The 19126-nt window shown below is 42.0% G+C and overlaps 1 protein-coding gene across 1 annotated transcript in view; it reads right to left on the bottom strand.

Annotated features, from left to right (window-relative positions):
- LOC138250052 (interleukin-1 receptor-like 1) overlaps nt 1-19126 on the bottom strand; it is a 637768-nt gene that overhangs the window by 67025 nt on the left and 551617 nt on the right. The gene's annotated exons all lie outside the window — the stretch shown is intronic.

The raw sequence follows: 19126 nt of genomic DNA, 5'->3' as shown, positions 1-19126 counted from the left end.
TGCATTTGCACAGTTTTGCATAAAAAAATATAGCACCGGCCTGCACTCTTCCAGGACGTCAGCCAGGCACCAAATTTATGGAATGGCCCAACCCTATGCAAAGGGTGGGCTAGTATAAAAGAAAATGACGTTAGCCGGGTGGGGGTGGGGGTGTGGGAGAAATGGGTTTTGCACCAAAAAATGACGCTCTGTTGGTTAGAGGCAAAAAAAAAAATGCCTAGACACCTATTCCCAAGCTAGCTTATGATAACGAAATCTGAAAGAATGGTTCACATTAACAGAATGACTAAACATTTTCTGCACAGTTACAAATACAAGGCCTAACAGGCCTCACTTATGCTAATGCAAATTAATTAAAACAGCACATAAAAGCGTACAAATAAAGCACCTATAACATTCAAGTTATAAATTCAACATTATTAAGCTCCTATTAGTGTTTATTTTACAGTACTTTAAACAAAAATAACTCTGTTAATACATTTCTGTGACTAAGACCCATAACTACATTTTCTCAAACTTTGCATATGAGTTTAAAATATTTCCCACAGGAAAACTAATATCACTTTAATGCAGACTGTTAGCACTCATCCTAAAATATAACATAATGGCAAATTCATTTGTTATCCATGAAAATAAAACATTATACCACAAGGATATCAACTGCTAACCCAGAGTGAATGCACATCAATATGACTTTTCAGTGCAGCACTTTACACCTAAACTAAGCTATTAGTACTAAGATTAATATAAGGCAAAAACTGTCACGTATAGATGATCATTATAACATGAATGACAGTACTAAAATACCCTTTTACATCATTTGTAAAAGGGTATTAGAATGAAGTAGTGATAAAGGAACTGTTTTAGAGTTTGACATATAGGATACTCCATCACAAACATGTCGGATATCTCTTACACAGTAGAACATAATGCACTTGTAATACAGTGGATGAGATATATATCACGTTTGTGATGTAGTAGCCATCCACCAAACTCTAGATCAAGACCATAGTTTTCTTATTATTAACACACCCTCATATCAGGGCATGTCTCTAAGAAGAAAATAAAGTATTAGTATGTATAACAAGGTTACACTCTCCTACTTATTGTAGCTGAGATCAAATACAGCTGCCATGCATTGCAGCGATACCAGTCATCAAAGAGGAATTCTGTAATTATATGGAGAAATGAAGCAAAGTTACTTTATGAAGTCAGAGTACTCAAAAGTAACTCACAATGCCTTTTGAAAGCATAATAGGCTGTATTTTATTGCTCAAAAAACATTATTAAATCGCAGCCTTCCTCGAATCTAGCACTTGTCAATCAATTCTCTTTTATTCGGTCAAAATTTAGACCATTAGAGTACAAACAACCATACATCAGTACATAGAAAGAAAAAGAGCAAAAAAAAGTATATAAGAAAATAAATGATAAAACTCTTGATAAATACTAAAAACAGAAACAACCATTGGCTTCTTTATAATCTGGGGAAAATAACAAAAGACCTTCTTGCCTACTTAAAAGCCAATCATCAACACATTTTGGCAGACTCCTGCTGGAGGCTATTGAATTTCCATTCACAGCTATTTAGAATGAGATATACTTTTAACCATTAGTAAATATATAAATACGTAATAGAATCAGGACTTCATTATAAGAAAAATTCTAGGACCACTGGTCTAGAATTCAATGTACCATTGTCCTAAGGAAAGACACATTTTGTAGACACAACCGCTCATATTAAAATAGCTCTAGTACTAACAATCTAAAGTGCAATGTGCTGTCATACAATAAGTGAATTTATAAATGAATGCTATGGTCCAGATATATCAAAGGTTTTTACCCATTCAGTGTCTATGAGAAAATGTTTTCATACATACAGCCCTATATCTCGACCATGAGTCGTAAAAACTGTTCTAATCATAACAATCTAAGATGAAGTGTACTGTTATACAGTAAGTAGATTCATAAATAAGTACTATATCTCAACCATTGACCATAAAGGCTATGAATAGAATAAAAAAGGCAAATACTTTTGTTATCATGATATCATCGCTATAGATTATAATAAAATTTGGTATGAGAAAAAAGGGAAGAGCCATTCAAAGGTCATTACCATCTGTTGTTCCCCACTATTCCTACTATGTGGCTCAGCATTAAAAGTCAGGCACTAAAAGTGGCCCTATGACGAATGGACCAAGCTGCTGTCAAAAATTTAGTGACCGCGCTTACAACCAATGTAGACGAATCATATTTACAAATTCTATAGGCATTAGCTCGATCATACAGTAGCAAAGCTTTACACAATGGGATGATCCATTTTTCCCTAGGACCCTTATATAGGGGACAAAAAAATAAAACATGTTCAATTGATTTCTCCAATGTATTGCATTTTAAGCACTTATTTGCCTCAGAGCTGTTCTTCGACCATCGAGCAGTAAAACTATTGACTGGTAAAGTTCCATATCTGAACTGGAGGAATAAAACACAGGCATAAGCAGGTATTGGGAGATCACAAAATTGTTCAGGCCATGGTTCTTGTTTTACAAGCAGGAGCTCAGATGTTAATCGACCCACCACATTACTATGGAGGATCTCCACATTGGCCTTCTCCCAGTATCTTTGTTTAACCAATGAGGTGGCATTGGTGGGGATCGACTCAGGTCTCCCCCAGAAGTGGGAGAAAGCCAATTCGTCCCAGGCCAATCTCAACTCCCCCAACCAGCTGACCTTTTTCCAACTATACTGGGTCTTTATAAGATCTTTAATTGCTTCTCGGAAGGGTTCCAGTTCTTCCGTTTTCCATAAGCGGATCCAGTATAAGGGGGGTCTCAGGCCCGCTACATCTTTGATGCTGTTTGTTACGAGATCAAGCCTGAGAGGGATCATCGGTGTACCCTTCCCTAACCTAGTTATATACCTAAAGAAATTATTCTCTTTAATTTGGGGGACATCCAACTGCCTTTGGGAACCCCAATACTCTGCCCCATACAGTGCAGCACCTCAAAATTGGACTTTATATATATCGAGGATAGGATTCAAAGGTGGACTAGCTACAGTTCTAGCTATGCGTCCTAGGTCCCCCCCCCCTTTGGCATATAATATGAGCCCCTTTTCTAATAGCTGCGACCCAACTACCCAAGTCCATTAATCTGATCCCCAAGTAATCATACTCAGTGACCCTTTCCAAAGGAATAGAATTCATTGAAATGGTCGCTTTTGCTTTTATTTTCCGGGAACTACATATCATAAGCTTGGGTTTCACGATGTTAACTTCCAAACCAAAGTCTTTGCAAAACAAGCAGAATTGGTCAGCCAGACTTTGCAATCCCATGGGAGTTTTGGCTAATAGGATGGTATGATCTGCATAAAGCAGATCTGGGATTTTCTTGCCTGCCAGCTTGGGTGAGTCATTATTACAATTAGTTAGATATTTGATTGATACAGTTGTTTATGTATAGAAGAAAGAGGGTAGGTGCTAAGACACAGCCTTGCCTAACTCCTCTTTCGATAGCAACTGGGTCAGATAATTCACCATCCTTGCCGCTCCTGATTTCGGCAAAAGTACTTTCATGGAGTCGGACTATAAGATTTAGAAGGCCTTTAGGGACACCCATGTTAGTTAGTGTCAGCCAAAGTTTATTCCTAGATACCACGTCAAAAGCCGCTCTAATATCGACAAAGGCCACATATAGGTTCCCACCTCCAACGTCCAATGTCTTCCATTTGATTGCTAAGAACCTCAAGATCTGGTCTATTGTACTGACCGCAAGTCTAAACCCTGCCAGTAATTCAGAGATGGCTCTGTTCTCTATTATCCACTCATCTAAGTGGAACAAGATCTGCTTTGCAAAAAGTTTTTGGAGGTTATCGAGTAGACATATTGGGCGATAATTAGAGGGATCACTAGGGCTGCCTTTTTTGAAAAGGGGATACTATCTCGGCTCCCCTCCATGCCCGGGGAATGGGAGCTCCTGCGGCGACTACATTGCAAACCATATTCAGATAAAAAGCCCAGATTTCGGGGTTCGATTTATAAAGATCACCGGGGATTTTGTCGAGACCCAGAGCCTTCCCCCACTTCAAAAAGGTTATTGCTGCCTTGGTTTCTGCCAAGGTGAATCTGATTTGGGGCACATCAGGTTTCCCGATTTCAACCAATTCCCTGAGGTTTGATGCATCTGCCCCGTGTAAAGAGACCCAACATGTTTTACCCATGTTACAGGGAGAATTGAGGTACCAGGCAAGGGACGGGAGTCACCACTGTTGCTTGAAATTAGCTTCCAGAACTTGGAGGTGTCATTAGCTCTTGCGGAACCCAAAAGAGCAGCCCACCTTGCTTCCTCCCAGCTCCTATGGCCCTTGATGAGTTCCTCTTTACAGCTCTCTCTTGATTGTCTTATAGGCTCTCTAACCCTCCTTCTCAAATCCCTCAATAGCTTGAGCTTAGCTTCCCTGCATGAATGGTTGAACCATCTCTCTTTGCACTTATTCCTTGTTTTGGCAGCCGTCTCTTTCATAAAATGTTTTTTAAGAGAGTTAAACAATTCTAAGTGTGCTGCCATGAGCCTGTCCCCATCCTCAAATAGACAGAGCATATGCTCCATTCGTTCTGCTAATAGGCTATATATATCGATGTAAGGGAACCCAATGAGGAATTAACAGCGTTCCACTTAATATTACGTTTCTTATTGGTCATGACAAGCTGCTGTACATATCCTTAGGGTCAGAGGCTTCTAGTATAAGTAGCAGACCCCTGGTACATAAAACTAGTGGTTCGTGGTCACTTTCTTCATGTTCCTTTACCACCATATCGACCATATGTCCCCACAGACAGATATCCAATAAAAAATAGTCGATATGGTTCCTATAAGCTCCTCGCCTAAAAGTGGGGTGGGGTTTGGCATCTGAGCAAGAACGGCCATTGCAGGCACGAAGACTGTATGCAAGTGTAATGTCAACGATTTGGTAGGCTGTTCTGCTCATTCTAAGACTTTTGTTTGATGTTAGATGCAGAATACCCCAGTAAATGTCCTCTTCTTCATAGAGTTCTTGGGCCACTGAATAAGGCTCGAAAGTCGCATTAAAACCCCCTGCAATTATAATATGGTGAGTGGTTGATTTACTGGATAAAATATTGTCTAATACAATCAAAGCATCAGACTCACAAATTGCTGCCCACACTCCTACTATATATGTTTACAAAAAATTGTTTTTTTTTTCCTTATGAGTCGATAATATTAAACCTTGCAGATCAGCACTGCCCATATCCATTTCTTCAACCCGGCACTTAAGGGAATAGCTAACCCATATAAGTAAACCACCGAAGGTCTTCCAGAAGTCACCTTACAGGCTGGGACCCAGTAACCTTTAAAACCACATCTATACTTGGGCTTTAAAGCCCACGTCTCTTGAAATAAGCATATCTCATGCTCGTCTCTAAAATGGCCCCAGTCAGGGATTCGCATTTTATGCTTAAGCCCGGCTATGTTCCAGCAAAGGATTTTTGCTGAGATATCTCGGACTTGTGGTACATCAATATAAGTTTGAGAAGTGATGTGTGAGTTACTACACATTGAGACTATCGATGGACTGCTCTCAGGGAGGCCCCCAGCTTCCTTGTCTCCAGTAATATCACTCAACCCAGTAAGTTCAGGGTTGATCGTATTCCATCTAGTTACTGGGGTCCTTATGTTGTTCTGGGTTAACATTGTAGTTTGGGTAGGGCCCCTAGGATCCACATTTAGGGTCGAAGTTCCGTCTAAGCTGCCTACTCTGGATCTTCCCTGCTCATTATCACTAGAGAGGGTACATTCGCTGGTCGTTAATCCAGACCTCGGAATCTCTGAAATGTCCAGAATAGCACTAACTTTATGTCAATCCACATCTGGGAGGGCGGATAATGGGTACCTACGATCCAACTGGTAAGCATGTGATGTTAACCCACTTGGGGCGCATTTGGCTACTGGGGGGTAAAAGGCTGCAGGTCTGCACAAGGAGGCGCCTCCTGCTGAAGGGCCAGTTTTACACGAATTTAGAAAAAGCTGTTGGACCAAGGCAGGTGAATTACAGGCATTAATAACAATACAATCCCCCGTTCCAATCTTATTCAACGGGCCAACCCATGCTACCCTCCTCACCATTAATATAGCGGGTACCATGCAGAATACAAAAGTAGCATTAACATGCAACCAATGTATAACCTTGTTTTTCAACTCAATATAAGTTTCCAGACTATTTGATCGAAATCTAGGAACATTAGTGATAACAAGGACATATGGACAGGATTCCGGGGTAGATATAAAACTCTAAGCTGACCCCCGTGATTGTCAGAACTAATTCTGCAGGGCTCCAAGACCGTCTCAATGGAGCCTTGTTGTTGGCGCTCACAAACTTTGAAGGCGTTGCTGGATTTGATCGATGTGTTAGTAGTTGGGGCTACTCCTCCAGTTCCCCTAACAATGGTAGCTGTTGCCTTGAAGCAGTTGTCATCTGGGTTGGTAAGCGGCCTGGCATTCCAACCCATCTCTAGTTGATGAGAATAATCATAGCAGTCCCTAAATGGCAGAGGGCCCTCACTCAAATTTACGGGGATCCTGTCATTAGTGCCGGAGGAATGACCCAAAGTGAGGGAATGACAGTGAGGTTGTATGTCAGCTAGCGGGGGGATGTCAGACATATGAGGCTTAATAAGCCCTCCTAATTTCTCCTTGAGAGCTTGAAGGCGGAGTTCAATAGGATGCAGTCTCTAATGAGCTCCTCCTCCATATGCTCGATTATACGTTCAAGCGCCAGTTGACCAGTGTCACTTTCTTGTGGTGTTGTAAACCTATCATTCCCAGCTTCAGGACCCAGGTTGTTGGTACTCATGGTACGGGTTTGTTTGTTCCTCAGATTAGCCTCACCACGCTTTCTTTTCCCTTTTGGGTTAGGTTCTGGATCAGGTTCTAACGCTCCAGCTGAAAGAGCCGGAGTCAACTGAGCGGGGTCTGATATAATAACCATATCGAGGGTCACTAAGGTAGTCTCCCGAGCATTTTTTGAATGGACAGCTGGGGGAGGTGCCAAAGCTGGGTGCATGCCTTGGGACTGATGGAGGCACGGGTACTCTGAGGGAGTTTGTAATAAAGGTGGAGATGGGGGGGTGGAGACTGGGGAGGCTGGGGATATTGAGATGGATAATCGATGCTCAACCAACTCTATCTCTTTGTCCAAGGCACCAACTGCCTTTTGTAAAAATCCATCTAAAATTGTATTAGTTTTGAAATTATCTTGTAATACCACCCCTTTTCCTCTACCCATTTCTCACCCTTGTGTGCTTTCTCTTCTCTTCTCACTTCTGTGTACTTTCCTCGCTGTGTACTCTACCCCTCCCCCATTTCCTCCTCTGAGGGCAGAAAGCCCTCAGGGACACTTCAAACTTTCGCCACTTGTCTCACCTTCAGTGATCTCAGATCTTCGGACTGCACCGCTTCACTGATTAGCCCAAGTCACTGGGGCCTCTAAACACGAAATAAAGGAGGGTTGCCCGACCCGACCTCTTACGATCGCTGACGTCCCCACCAACAGCGGCAGCCAGGGATCCTGGGATGTGGAGTCCCTTGAAGGTAGTCAGCAGTGGGGGGCAGCAGTTTGCGGCGTTGCACGGCGTGCTTTGAAGCGCCCAAGATGAGGAGGAGGTCCCCACCAACAGCGGCAGCCGGGGATCCTGGGACGTGGAGTCCCTTGAAGGTAGTCAGCAGTGGGGGGCAGCAGTTTGCGGCATTGCGCGGCGCGGTCTGAAGCACCCGCGATGAGGAGGCGGTCCCCACCAACAGTGGCAGCCGGGGATCCTGGGTAGTGGAGTCCCTTGAAGGCAGTCAGCAGTGGGGGGGCAGCAGTTTGCGGCGTTGCACGGCTTGCTTTGAAGCACCCGCGATGAGGAGGCGGTCCCCACCAACAGCCGGGAATCCTGGGACGTGGAGTCCCTTGAAGGTAGTCAGTAGTGGGGGGCAGCCACTAAACTCTAGATCAAGACCATAGTTTTTTTTTTATTAACACTCCCTCATATCAGGGCATGTCTCTAAGAAGAAAATAAAGTATTAGTATGTATAACAATGTTACACTCTCTTACTTATTGTAGCTGAGATCAAATACAGCTGCCATGCATTGCAGAGATACCAGTCGTCAAAGAGGAATTCTGTAATTTTAGGGTTAAATGAAGCAAAGTTACTTTATGAAGTCAGAGTACTCAAAAGTAACTCACAATGCCTTTTGAATGCATAACAGGCTGTATTTTATTTCTAAAAAAACATTATTAAATCGCATTTTTTGACGCTAAGGGGCATATTTATACTCTGCTTGCACTGAATTAGCGTCATTTTTTTTTTACTCTAATTCAGTGCAAAACTAATTACATATTTATACTTTGGTGCTAGACCCGTCTAGCACCAAATTTATGGAGTTAAAGTCATTTTTTGGAAGTGGAAACCTACCTTGCCTTAATGAGATGCAAGGTAGGCGTTCCCGTGCAAAAAAATGACTCTATGGCCTTAACACCATATTTATACTCCCATGTAAAAATGGTGCAAGGGAGGGAGGAGGGGTCAAAAAATGGGGCAAAGCTTTGCCCCATTTTTTAAGACCTGGGTCAGGGCAGGTGTTAGGGGACCTGTGGCCCTATTTCCATGGTGGAACATCATGGAATAAGCCCAGAGGTGCCCTCCCTAGGCCCTAGGGGCACCCCCACCCACACTAGAGGGACTGCGAGGATGGGGGACCCCATCCCAGGTAAGTACAGGTAAGTGCATTTTATTTTTGAAAGTGCAATAGGGGGCCCTGAAATGGGCCCCCATACATGGCACCGGGTGCAATGGCCATGCCCAGGGGAACCCTGTCCTCTGTGCTGGCCACTGGGGTGGTGGGCATGACTCCTGCCTTTTCTAAGGCAGGAATCATGTGGCATGGTAGGTTTAGCACCATAAAATGAGACTAATCTGGTTAGAGTCATTTTTTTTTACTCTAACCTGCCTAAAGCCATTGTTTGGTGCTAAACCCTCTTCTTCCATACTGCCAGCCCCACCCGACTAAAGTCATTTTTTAAAACTCTAGCCTACCCTTTGCACCGGCTTGCACCATTCCATAAATATGGTGCCCAGCTGGTGCACAGAAATGGTGCAAGCCGGTGCTAAACTTTTTGGTGCAAAACTGAGTTAGTGCAGTTTTGCAGCAAAAAGTATAAATAAGGGTCAATATTTTGTAAGTTTGCGCCACTTTTGTGTCATAAAATGACGTTAATGCGGTGCAAAAAAAGTTTAAATCAGGGTCTTGGTGCTAGATGGGTCTAGCACCAAAGTATAAATATGGAGTTAGTTTTGCACCGAATTAGAGTAAAAAAAAATGACACTAATTCGGTGCAAACAGAGTATAAATATGCCGCAGAGTATAAATATGCCCCTAAATATGGCGTTAAGGCCATAGAGTCATTTTTTGCACGGGAACGCCTACCTTGCATCTCATTAAGGCAAAGTAGGTCTCCACTTTCAAAAAATGACTTTAACTCCATAAATTTGGTGCTAGAGGGGTCTAGCACCAAAGTATAAATATGGAGTTAGTTTTGCACCGAATTAGAGTAAAAAAAAAAATGACACTAATTCGGTGCAAACAGAGTATAAATATGCCCCTCAGTGTCCTGCTCTCCATTTTGTCTGCTGCCTCTGGCACTCTAACTCCCCTCAATTCAATCCCATCTTTCTACTTCCTTATAATAAACCAGCATTCTTCACTTTTTTGCCCTCTGGGATTTCTTCAATTTCATATGAGCCTGACTGCTCTGGGTCCATTGCTGCCTTAGAACTTACTACCCTTTGACTCCCCTTAAGACGTATTGCTTACTCAAAACTCTCTCACTGTCACCAGACACACCTCCCTCAGATGTTCTCCCTGTCCTCCCAATCGTAACTGTCACCCTGCTGTCCTTCAACACCAAACTAAAGAACATAATTTGAACACAAAATATGAGCCTGATTCACAAAGATAACTTACAGTTTTGAGTAAGATTACCCCTTTGAGATTCACAATATCTGAGGACCTGATAAGGTAAGCTTGCACTTTTGTGTAGGTTTACTTTTTTTCTATACACTGCACATTTGGGATGGTAAACTCTGCACATAAAACATAGGGATTTTCTATTTTTTTATGGCAGGAGTTCTGCGCCCTGACTTCAGAATCTTCATAAACTTAATAATAAAATCATAGTTTGCGTATAGAAAAAAATGTAAACTTACACAAAAGGGTAAGCTTACCTTTATAAATCAGGACCTGAGTGTGTACTTACTACAAAAGTGTAAGTTACATGTGTCCACCCCCAGAGTAATGCACTTGGCTTACTCTTGTGTGAGTGGGAAAATTCCCGTCCTAAGCCCTTCCCAAGCCTCCCCTAAACCCCAATTACACCAACCAAAAATCCATCCTCTTTAGTAGTATGTTTGCCCCTTTACCCACCCACTCCTGTGTCTCTCGCACATTTACTACTAAAATTATACTTACATGTAAAAAGAACTCTAGACATGTAAGTGTAGGCAAAACGTATGCTTTGTAGTACATTTTGGAGCACTACAACACATACTATCAAGTGCAGTTTGTGAATCAGGCTATCAGTCTATTTCCAGCCACAAGTCTACTCAATCATGTCTTAACACACTAGCCATTTAAATACCATATCCTCACAACAAATCAATTACTGTAGATACCTCTGATTGTAATGAACCTCTAACATATTTCATTCAATATTTCCAGTCCAATAATGGCAGCCATTCTACCGCTGCCTTTCCACACTATCAATGTCATCAACAGTCACCAGGACTTTCCCAATCCCATTTTCTCCTGAATCACTGTCATATCCTGAGACACCATACAAATCCGCACAGGTCCATTTGAATTAGCCCATTTACTAATACCCTGTGAACTACCTTTACACCTGGCTAAAGCCCCAAGTCCTACATCCCTAATACTGCTGGCAATACCCGACCTCCAACCTGCTTCTCTTTTCAAAACTAGGTTTCTAACTAGTCTAATCTAGCACATTTTCTCACACCCAAATATGCTAGAGGATGTCAGTAGCCTGCATATACCTCCACTATAAGGATCCATAACATATGTAATCCTAATGACCTCAAAGACATAAGAAAAAAAAATACTTTTTGACCATGTAAAGCCAGACTGTTGCTCACACTGATGTAGCCATTCACACAATCACATTCACAATACCTTTATGACATTTCTTCCAGTATCTGCATACCACCCAGTGTCTCACCCTGCGTCCAATACCAGTTTCCTGTATAATCCATTTCCTCCTATATAGTGTCTGTAGAACAGGTGGTTACTTTTTCACATTATTATGAATGGCTCTCACTGAGAGCCATTAGTGTTAATGTCAGATCCTAAATCTGACAATTCACTGCTGTGACAAGGCGTTTGTGGGTCAAAGATCTCATAAATCACTGTTGCTACATGATAAAGGAATTCCAGACTGCTCTGGCCGGGCTTTGTGAGAGCCTCTAACAGCAGTGCTGGAATGCAGGGAGCACTGCTTTTGAATGAGAGGGCAGGGAAGAGAAGACACAGTGAGTAGTTGGGATGGGTGACAGGCGGTCAGGTACTTCTATTTTTTTAAACTTTGGGACAGGGAAGAGAAGCCATGTTATGTAGGACTCCCCTGTTACTCCTCTTCCCACAGGATCACTGTTGAAAGCAAGGACAGATGATTTAGGTGGGGAGCATACATAGCATAAAATTATAGATTGGCAAAAAGCAAACTAAAGGGTTGTTTTTCACCTCAGAGTTCATATCACTCATAACCCCTCAGTGAAAAACATCCCAGTAATTCACTGTTACCCATCTATAATTTTATATATCGCAGATGCCAAATTTAGTCCAAGATAACACAAAAACTGATACACGTTGCCTACCATTCTGCCTTTGTAAAGAAATCCATGCAAACTCAGGCTCTGTGAACCAGATAGTATTAAAATTCACATTGCTCACCAAGCCTGATGTATTCAATACCCAAAGCACACTGTCTCTGGCAAGATGGGCAAAACACTAACCCCAGCATGTAGTTTGTCATGTCGATCACTTGCGCCTACTGCATCATCCACGTAAAGGTGCCCTCTAGTCACATAGCTCCTCACCTGGAAAACTCATTGACAGGGCAGGGTCACAGGAAGGAAATCCAGAAATGCAATTCCCATACATTCCAACATTGGGCATCATTTCACTCATCCGCAACCCTACTAGCTATGTAATGACTTTGTAAAGATTCATCCCAGAAATTCTGAAAAAAGTAAAACAATCAATGACTTCGGAAAACTTCATAATCATAACTTCACTACTCTAATTTCCCACCTAAAGTCCTCCATGCACTTACATGCGATTTGGCATGCCCTTGTGCACTTTCACCAACACTTCAATCCTATGGAAAACCTACCTGCCCTCTCCTGGCACACCCCACCACCCACAACCACCAGACGTAACAAGTTGGCATATAAAGTTAAGATGTCAAAACTCAGACTCACAGGTGGATTCACAGTCCCATCTTGATTGCAACCAGAATGTTAATGCCTTCAGGAATCTGATTTGGCTTGCATGGGCTGGCAAGCATGAGCTTCTGAAATGAAAAAATCAGGTCACTGCCTATTGACAAGGACATATTATCAGTGGTGGAACCCTAAAGCAATTTCCTTGCAGCCCAAGCTATATTAGCATTACCAAATGCTCCTTATGCCCTACATTCTGCCAAAAATAGATTTGCTAGGCAAAGGTTTACTCACGACTTCACTAGCTGCACACTTAAATTGTCCCAAAGATGGCTTTAACACAGTTTATCTACTAACAGAGCTTGATATTCCATGGGTAAACAATCTGGATATTCCCTGTTTTACTCTTCTGAAAATCCACTTTTAAATAAACTTCCATTACCCCTTACATAGGAATGAGTGATTGTGGAAATGCTAAGGTAACTAGCTTGAAACATGTCATCACTCATATCACAACAAGGTGTTCATCTCTTTAGAGCCGTTCAAAGAGACAGGAGTGGCAAGTCCACTGGACCCCTTTATTAACCTCAGACTATGACACACTATCTGGGCTTAAATCATCCTTTTTCAGAAGATCCTCCTGGATGCATACCCTCAACTACAGTAATATAAATAAAAGAAACTCAGGAGTGGATTGCCAAATTATAACATATGTTTAACACAGATAGAGCATTTTTAAATATTAAACATGAATGCAATAACGTGCCGTATTAACATGTAGGCTTAGATGAAACATAATGTTTTTAAATTGAAGGAGATGCAGTAGGCTGCTACATTTACATATATTAGGCTTGAACAGCTGAAGTAGCAGTTCCTGCAAAGCTGGCCTAGGTTAAGAATGTGAAATGTTTAATTTTGGACAAGCTGACATACTTGTAAAAGATTACCTCATATAAAAAGGTTAGTTTCAGACCTTCCCATAGGCATATCTTTCATAGTGTATAATAACTGAATTCAAATGTTTTAGTTTAACTCTGCAAATTTTTCTAATCATAAAGAACCCTGTAGGACTAATTATTAATATATAGCTTGTATTTTAGTGAAGTAATGTAGAAGCATAAACATAAAACTGCAGTTTTCTTAAGGCAAGTGAATGGTGAGAAACCTTGTAGGTTTATACAAAATAGTTGATAAAAAATGATTCACTTAAACATTGCTGCCTGTGGATTGCTGTATTTCTGGTTTAGAAATTGGAAAAAAGGGCTGCCAAAGAAGGCTTGTGTTTTTTTCCCTGGAAATAGCACCAACAAAGGAGTTGCAGTGCTAAAATCACCATCTTCCCAGCTTTCAGGAACAGGCAGAATTGAACCAGAAAAACACATTTTCAACACAATTTGGGCATTTTACTGGGACATACTTCATTTTTACTATTTTTGGTGCTTTCAGCCTCCTTCCAGTTAGTGACAGCAATGGGTGTGAAACCAATACTGGATCCCGGTAAGCGAAGCATTTCTAAAAAGTAGACGAAATTCTGAATTCAGCAACAGGTCATTTGTGTAGATCCTACAAGGTTTTCCTACAGAAAATAACAACTGAAATAAACAAATATTGAAATTGAGCTGAAAAAAATAGCCACGTTTTACTCTGTATCTTTTTCCTGCAATGTCAGATTATTTAAAGCAATATACTGTTACGTGTGCTGGACTCTTCTGGTTGCAGGGATATATAGGGCTTGTAGGTTCATCAAGATCCCTAGGTACCCAGAGCCAATAAATGAGCTGCACCTTGCAATGGGTTTTCATTCTATACCGGGTATAAAGCAATTAATTTGCTGAAATATAAAGAGTGAAAAATAGGTATCAAGAAAACCTTTGTATTTCCAAAATGGCCATACAATAAGGTATTGAGAAGCAGTGGGTATTTGCACATCTCTGAATTGCGGGGTGCCCATACCAGCATGTGAATTACAGGCCATTTCTCAAATAGATGTCTTTTTTTACACATTGTCTTACATTTGTAAGGAAAAAATGTAGAGAAAGACAAGGGGCAATAACACTTGTTGTGTTATTCTGTGTTCCCCCAAGTCTCCCAATAAAAATGGTACCTCACTTGCGTGGGTAGGCCTACTGCTCACAATAGCAAAGGCAATATGGACACATCACATTTTTACATTGAAATCTGACATGTTTTTTGCAAAGTGCCTAGCTGTAGATTTTGGCCTCTAGCTCAGCGGGCACCTAGGGAAACATACCAAAACTGCACATTTCTGAAAACTAGACACCTAGGGGAATTCAGGATGGGCTGACTTGTGGGGCTCTCACCAGGTTCTGTTACCCAGAATCCTTTGCAAACTTAAAAAATTTGACCAAAAAAACACTTTTTACTCACATTTCGGTGACAGAAAGTTATGGAATCTGAGAGGAGACACAAATTTCCTTCCACCCAGCGTTCCCCCAAGTCTCCCGATAAAAATAATACCTCACTTGTAGGGGTAGGCCTAGTGCCCGTGACAGGAAATGCCCCAAAACACAACATGGACACATCACATTTTGACAAAGAAAAGAGAGCTGTTTTTTGCACAGTGCCTAGCTGTGGATTTTGGCCTCTAGCTCGGCAGGAACCTAGGGAAACCTACCAAACCTGTGCATTTTTGAAAACTAGACACCTAGGGGAATCCAGGATGGGCCGACTTGTGGGGCTCTCACCAGATTCTGTTACCCAGAGTCCTTTGCAAACCTCAAAATGTGACCAAAAAACACTTTTTCTTCAAAGTTCGGTGACATGAAGTTCTGGAATCTGAGAGGAGCCACAAATTTCTTTCCACCCAGCACTCCCCCAAGTCTCCCGTTAAAAATGGTACCTCAATTGTGTGGGTAGGCTTAGTGCCCGCAACAGGAATGGATCACACAACGGTCAATGTTGGTCCTTACATGAGGCAACTGTTGACCCTGGGGTGATCCATTCCTGACACAGGCACTAGGGATTACCACTCAAGTGGGGTGGTGTTTTTATCAGCACAGGTGAGGAATCACTGTGTGGTAGGGATTTTGTGGATCACAGCATATTCCTCTAGTTTGTGTGATAGAAATGCAAGAAAAATAGATTTTTTTTCAACATTTCATCTTTGCAGGGTATTCTGGGTAAGAAAAGTTTGGGAAATCCACACCAGTAACACCTCTGTGGACTCCCACCGGATGTCTAGTTTCCAGAAATGTTTGGGTTTAGTATGTTTCTTTATATGGCCGCTAAACCCACCCAGGACCAAAAACACAGGTGCCTGCCTTACAAAACCAGTTTGTTTTGTGATTGATAATTTTGATGTCTCCACAATACAGTTTGGGCAGTGGAATTTGGGGCTGAACTAAATTGGGGAGCTCCCAAGAGAGCACCCTCTCTGTGCTTGCCGCTGCATTCACCTGCTCTCTGGGTTGGGCTAACCCACTAGTGCCCTGTTGCACAGACGGTGCTTGCGAAGGTACAACAGGACTGTCCTCATCACCTCCCTCACAATTTACTGGAAGAGGAGTTATACAATGGGACTCCTCAGACTGAAAAATCACTCCCAGAGTCTGCGCCATTGTCCTATCCCTCAGATGCTGTCTTAGTATCTGCTGTGTCAGTCTCTGATCCTATGTCAGAGCTGTCCTCTATAACCCGAGTGACGGCATCAGCAGCAGTCATCTATCAAGATGCCATCCGTGCTATTGGTGAAACTGTTGCTCTAAAACACCAGCCTACGTAGACAGTCACAAAATTGCTGGTGTGTGTGTGTGATACGTGCAACAGTAGAGGCCACCTTACCTGCGCTTCTTCCCTCAATCAGCATGTTCTTCCAAGGCACTCCAAAAACACCTTGTCACATACCTTTCGTCACAGTCTTTAGCACCTCCTGCGCCCAGTCCAAAAATCATTATTGGTACTCCCGCTCCCATGTCCTCTTCCTCGGATTCCCTCATTACCACCCAGCAAAAGTGCTCTTCATCTCTCCACAGCCACCCCCCACCCCGCACATACATTTAATTTGTATTATAGCGCAGGTAATGGCTGACTTTACTAATGTACTCAGCTATTTACATAAAATACAGATTTGCTCTTTGCAGTAGGCATATAAACCGTATGTGCTTCTTTATGGCACTAAAACTGGCATTAGACAAAAGTCTGATCCTTTTGTAACAAAAACATAATCACAAGACTTACTTGACTTTTTTATTGCTGCCTAAAAGCTACAGTTGAAATGCGTCAGTTGAAGTATGTGCCTTGCTTTGAAGCTTTGAAGATGAAAGCTGCAACTGCAAGACAACTGGTTGCAAATATATATATATATATATATATCCGGGTCTGGTTTTCCTGGGGGCCGATCGCAGCCCCCAGGGAAACCACACATGCACTGACAAAAGTGATATACGGGAAACCTCACCCGGCCCGGACACGGAAAGGATTGACAGATTGATAGCTCTTTCTCGATTCTGTGGGTGGTGGTGCATGGCCGTTCTTAGTTGGTGGAGCGATTTGTCTGGTTAATTCCGATAACGATCGAGACTCCTCCATGCTAAGTAGTTATGCGACCCCCAGCGACATCGTATTTCAGGACCCTGTGTTACCTGCATGAGAAATAAATTAATGAACTGCATCTGAGCTTGCTGGAGATGATTTTGTTTTGATAATTGGGATCCGACTAACGGGATCGGTGCAGCTGTCAGATGGCCATCTGTCCATCTGTTGAAGAATTATATATATATATATACACATATATATATATATATATATACATATAGATCTACATGGATTGATATATATTTATATGTTTTTAGTAGTCGTGGGGTTTCCTTGGGGGCCAAAATGGCCCCCAGGGAAACCATACAACTACTAAAAAAAAGTATTGCCCCCACAGGGGGTCGCCCTGCCCACGGGCGGCCCCCTGTCAATTTTTTTTTTTTTTTTTTTTAAACTAGCCCCTGGAGGTGGCGCGATCTAGCGCGATTGCGCCCCCCATGGGGCACCTACCTTCAAATAAAAAAATATCGCCCCAGGGTGGGGGGGCAGCCTGTTTTCTGAGGGGGCCAACCCCCCCAAGTGAAATCCCTGGTGTTTAGTGGTGTTTCCTGGCCCTCGATCGCAGCTGTGACGAACAATGTGACGTCAGACATCACAAAGGGGCAAGTGAGGGTGGGGGGAGACACAGAAGAGCTTCAGTGTCTCCCAGGTGTTTAAAAAAAAAAAAAAAATCCTCAGGTGCGACGCACCCAAGGATTTTCGAACCCCCTCCCTGGTGTCGTCCACTGGTCGTGACCCGCACCAGGGAGGTAGCGTAGACGTCGGCCACTGGCCAACGCACGCACCAAAGGGGTTAATCAACAAATGTAATATACTATTACACCAATCAGACTATTCCAGTTGCATGGATATTTAGTGTTCATTGGATGTTAAAAAATCTGCGATACCTAGGGTGAATGACCGTGTTGCGCCTTACAGTGGTTGTTCATTTGGTACCAACCATGCCTCAATTCATAAGGAAAAATCTTATGAATGAAAAATGGGTATGAAAAAAAGCTAAGCTGCTTTAAAACATACCCAAGATTTTGATTTTAGGGACCCTTAATTTGCGGTTACCCATTATTTCATATGATTCAGTGAGTGTTTTTCAAAATGTGCTCCTTCTTGCAAACTGACTTACATTTGAAACCCCAAATTTGAGAGAAATTATGCAGATAATACCAAATGTTGTAATACTCCATGGTCCCACACTTCTCTTAATAAAAATTGTACCCGTGTTTGTGGGTAGGTATGTCAAAAAAGACACCAAAATATGATGTAAAGACATCAAGATTTTTCTTAGAATTTAAATCCTTTTGAAAATGTTAATAGCTTTGGCATTTGGAGCAAGGGTCTGTTGATACTAAGGGAAACTTACCAACCTCATACATTTATGAAAACTAGACACCTGGGAGTCAAAGGTGGTGTGGCTTGCTTGTTTTCCACTACTTTTGTCCACTCAGAATACTCTGCAAATGTCAAACATTTGTTAAAGTCACAGAATTATTTTAATTTTCTATGAATGAAAGTTCTGGAATCCTTGGAGAATGATAAACGTCCTACCATCCCATGTGCTCACACTTCTCCTTATATAAACAGCACCCAATTGTGTGGCATCCACAACAAGAAAGGCCCTAAAATTCAACATGGAAACATCAGGATTTTCCCACTGAATTTCAATCTTTCTTAAAATGAGGTTAACTAGGGTGTTTAGGCCCAGGATCATTTGACATCCAAGACATTTATGAAAACCAAACCTTTGAAACAGCTATTTTGTCTCACCCACAATGCTCTGTAAGTGTCAAACATTGGCCAAAATCAAAGAATGCTGTTCCTATGAGAAAAAGTTCTGAAATCTGGAAATTGACAAAAGTCTAACCACCAATCGGAGTTCCAACACTTCTTGCAATAAGCACAGTACCTCACCTGTAAGGGTGAACCTATTACCCGCACCAGGTATTATCAAACATTAGACTGTGTGAAATAAACATAATGTCAATGTGGTGGTCACATGGCTACAGTGTTGGCCCCTTTGTAATACATGCAATATGCTCATTCAGTGGGCAACATTTTTATGG

Source organism: Pleurodeles waltl, chromosome 8, assembly GCF_031143425.1.
Source record: "Pleurodeles waltl isolate 20211129_DDA chromosome 8, aPleWal1.hap1.20221129, whole genome shotgun sequence".
Taxonomy (NCBI): domain Eukaryota; kingdom Metazoa; phylum Chordata; class Amphibia; order Caudata; family Salamandridae; genus Pleurodeles; species Pleurodeles waltl.
This window is presented reverse-complemented; position numbering and strand designations above follow the sequence as displayed.